This window comes from Sapajus apella, unplaced genomic scaffold (genome assembly GCF_009761245.1).
Source record: "Sapajus apella isolate SASKATOON/1434 unplaced genomic scaffold, GSC_monkey_1.0 scaffold11, whole genome shotgun sequence".
NCBI classification, from domain to species: Eukaryota; Metazoa; Chordata; class Mammalia; order Primates; family Cebidae; genus Sapajus; species Sapajus apella.
The window spans coordinates 2,840,331-2,844,876 of NW_022436951.1; the positions used below are offsets into that span (position 1 = coordinate 2,840,331).

The window sequence follows — 4,546 nt, forward strand, 5'->3', positions numbered from 1 at the left end:
AAAAAAGAACCAAATGGAAATTCAAGAGCTGAAGAAAACAATGAAATTAAATAAAAATACATTAGAGAGCATCAACAGCAATATTAATCAACAAAAGAAAAAATATGAACTCAAAAATGGGTCATTTGAAAATATCTAGTCAGAGAATAAAAAGAAACAGAAAACACAAAAAGTAATGAAGAAAGCCTATGAAATTTATGGAACAGCATCAAGAGAGGTAATGTTTGAATTATGGAATTTTACCAAGGAGAAGAGAAAGAGAAACATCCAGAAAGCTTACTGAAAGTAGTAATAGCTGAAATCTTTCTAAATCTGGAGAGCTATATTGACATTCACATACATAGAGCGTAAGTATTTTCAAATAGATTCAATCCAAAAAAGACTTCACTGAGAAACATCATAAACTGCTAAACATCAAAGTCAAAGAAATTTGAAAACAGCAAAAGAAAAGAGGGTGATCATATACAAGGGAACTCCCATAAGGATATCAGTAATTTCTAAGCAGAGACTTTGTAGACCAGAAGAGAGTGGGATAATTAAAATGCTGAAAGAGAAAACAACTGTCAACCAAGAATACTTCATCCAGTTAAACTATCCTTCAGTAATGAAGGGACAATAAACACTTTTCCAAACAAACAAAAGCGTAGAAAGCTCATCATCACTATAGCTAGCTTACAAGAAATACCAAAGGGAATTCTTCAAGTTAACATAAAAGGATACTAATTAGTAACATAAAATTATATGAAAGCATTAAACTCACTGGTAAGTTTGTAGTTAAATTCAGAATATTCCTACTATAATAGTGGTGTACAAATCACTTATAATTCTAGTATAGAGGTAAAGGACAAAGTGTAAAAAATAACTATGAATCTAATCTGTTATGTATATACAATATAAAAATGTACAAATTGTGGCTTCAAAATCATAAAATGGGCATGAGGGATAAAAGTATAGAGATTTGTAGTTGATAAAAATTAAGTTGTTATCAGCTTAAAATAGACTGTTATAACTATAAGGCGTTTTATGCAGACCTTATGGTAACCATGAAGCAAAAACCTGTAGTAGACATATGAAATATGAAAAGAAAGGAATCAAAGCATACATACCTAAAGTTATCAGATCACAAAGGAAGTCAGCAACAAAAGAAGAAAATAACAAAGGATCTCCAAAATGGCCAGCAATGAATAACAAAATGGTCATATCAATTCTCTACCTACCAATAATTTCTTTAAATGTAGATCAATTACATTCTCCAACCAAAGACACAGAGTGAGGAAATGGATAAAAGAAAAAAACAGGCTGGGCATGGTGGCATATGCCTATAATCACAGCACTTCTGGAGGCTGAGGCAGGTGGATCACCTAAGGTCAGGAGCTCAAGGCCAGCCTGGTCAACATGGTGAAACCCCTTCTCTACTAAAAATACAAAAATTAGCCAGGTGTAGTGGCATATGCCCATAATCCCACCTACTTGGGAGACTGAAGTAGGAGAATCGCTTGCACTAGCAGGGCAGAGGTTGCAGTGAGCCAAGATTGTGCCACTGCACTCCAGATTGGGGACAAGAGTGCAAGAGTGAGACTCCATCTAAGAAAGAAAATAAAGAAAGAAAGAGAGAAAGAAAGAAAGAAAGAAGAAAGAAAGAAAGAAAGAAAGAAAGAAAGAAAGAAAGAAAGAAAGAAAGAAAAACAAGGGCCATGTGTATGACACCTACAAGAAAGTCACTTCAGCTTTAAGAACATACACAGACCAGAAGTCAAGAATATTCCATACAAATGAAAACCCAAGGAGAAAAGAAGTAGCTGTATTTTTATCAAAGAAAGATTTTCAGGCAAAAAGTGTAATAAGAGATAAAGAAGGTCATTGAACAATGATAAGGGAGTCAATTGACCAAGGGAATATAACAATTATAAGTATATATGTACCAACATTGGAGCACCTAAATATATAAAGTAATTATTAAATGATCTAATGAGATAAACAGCAATAAAATGATAATATGACTTCAACAACTCACTTTTAACAATGGATATATATATATATCTTCATGACTGAAAATCAGTAAGGAAACATTGGACACAAACTATACTTAATTAGTTAATTTATTACTTTATTATTATTATTATTGTTATTGAGACATAGCTTTGTTCCTTTTGCCCAGGCTAGAGTGCAATGGCACAATCTCTCCTCACTGCAACCTCTGCCTCCCAGATTCAAGTGATTTCCCACCTCAGCTTCCCAAGCAGTTGGGATTACAGGCACACACCACCATGCCTGGAAAATTTTGTATTTTTAGTAGAGATGGAGTTTCACCATGTTGGCCAGGTTGGTCTTGAACTCCTGACCTCAGATGATCTGCCTGCCTCAGCCTCCCAACATGCTGGGATTACAGGTGTGAGCCACTGTGCCCAGCTGGACACAAACTACACTTTAGATCAAATGAAAATAATGAACATACACAGAATATTCTACACAGCAGTGGTTGCATATTTTTCTCAAGAATACATAGAACATTTCACATGACAAGTCTTAACAAGTTTAAGATTGAAGTCATATCAAGTATCTTTTCTGGCTACAATACTATGAAACTAGCAATAAATAACAGGAGGAAATTTGAAAAATTTATAAATATGTGGAAATTAAACAACATATTCCTGAATATTCAATGGGTCAAAAAATTATAAAGAAAATAAAAATGTCTTAAGACAAATTAAAATAGAAACACAGTATATCAAAACTTATGAAATATGGCAAAAGCAGTTATAAGGGTCATTTTGGCAATAATTACTTATATAAACAGAAAAAAGCCCAAAGATCTCAAACAACTTAACATTTTACTTAAATAAACTAGAAAGACAAAAACAAACTAAACTCAAAGTTAGCAAAAGGAAAGAAATAGAAAAGATTAATGCAGAAATAAGTGAAATAAAGACTAGAAAAGCAATAAAAAAATCAATGGAAGTAATATTTGCAAATCAAGAAGGTAAACAAAAGTGCAAATCTTAGACTAAGAGAAAAAAAGAAGACAAAAAAAATCAGAAATAAAAGAGGAGATGCTACAACAAAAAATGCAGAAATACAAAAGGGCATCAGAGATGACTATGAGTAATTAGAAACTGAAAAAGTGGATAACCTAAAAGACATAAATAAATAAAAATATATAGCCTACCAAAATTGAATCAAGAAACAGAAAACATGCAGACTAATAATAAGCAAGGAAGTAAATCGATAAATAAAAATCTCTCAATAAAGAAAAACTCAGTACCTGATGACTTCACTGATGAATTTTACTAAACATTTAAATAAGAATTAATACCAATTATTCTTAAATTCTTAGAAAAAATGAAAGAGGAGATAACACTTCCAAACTCATTTTATGAGGTCAACACTACCCTGCTACAAAAGCCAGACAAAAATACTGTAAGAAAAAAATTACAGCCAATAGCTGTTGTTTATATAGGTGCAAAATTCCTCAACCAAAAACTTAACAGCACATTAAAAAGATAATTCTCCATCATCCAGTGAGATTTATCCCTGGGATACAAGCCATATTTAACAGCACATTAAAAAGATAATTCTCCATCACCCCGTGAGATTTATCCCTGGGATACAAGGATGTTTCAACATATATAAATTAATAAAGGTGATACATCGCATTAACAGAATGAAGGACTAAAATCATATGATCATGTCAGTATATACAGAAAAGGCAGTTGGTAAAATTTACCATCCTTTAATGATAAAAATTCATTCTTAACATACCTCAGTATAATAAAGGCTATATATAGCAAACCTATAGCTAACATCATATCCAAATGAAAGCAAAGATTTTCCTCTAATATCAGAAACTAGACAAAAATGCCCACTTTAACAACTTCTATTCAACATGGTACTAGAAACCTTAGACAGAGCAATTAGTCAAGAAAAAAGTCATCCATATAAAAAAAGTAAAATTATCTGTTTGCAGATGACATAATCTTGTCTATAGAAAACCCTAAAGATTCCTCCTCTCCTGTGCTGAAAAACCTGTTAGAACTAATAAATACATTCAGTAAAGTTTCAGGATACTAAATCAACATACAAAAGCTAATTGTATTTATCTACACAAATAACAAAACTTCCATAAAATAAATTAAGAAAACCATCTTGTTAACAATAGCATTAATGGGAATAAAACACATTGAATTGCATTTAACCAAGGAGGTAAAAGATGTCTACCCTTGAAACTATGATACACTGGTGAATAAAATTGAAAACAATGCAAATAAGTGAAAAGATATCTCATGTTCATGGTTTGGAAACGTTAATATTGTCAAAATGTCTATATGAATGGCATTTTTTATAGAAATAGAAAAACTTCTGAAATTCATATGAACCCACAAAAACTCCAAATAGCTGAAGCAATCTGGAGCAAGAACAAAACAGAAGATATTAAACTTTCTGATTTAAAATTATATTGCAAAACTGCAATAATCAAAAGAGTATGATACTGAAATAAAAGCAGATAGAAAGACAAATGGAACAAAATAGAATGCCCAGAGATAAACTC

At 31.7% G+C, this 4,546-nt stretch overlaps 1 long non-coding RNA gene across 1 annotated transcript in view; it reads left to right on the plus strand.

Annotated features, from left to right (window-relative positions):
• Positions 1 to 3,608: 3,608 nt before the first annotated feature.
• The window catches only part of LOC116552144, a 12,040-nt gene continuing 11,102 nt past the window's right edge, over positions 3,609 to 4,546 (plus strand). The window contains exon 1 of the long non-coding RNA XR_004269240.1: positions 3,609 to 3,691. This is a non-coding gene — a long non-coding RNA (uncharacterized LOC116552144). The remainder of the gene's footprint in view (positions 3,692 to 4,546) is intronic.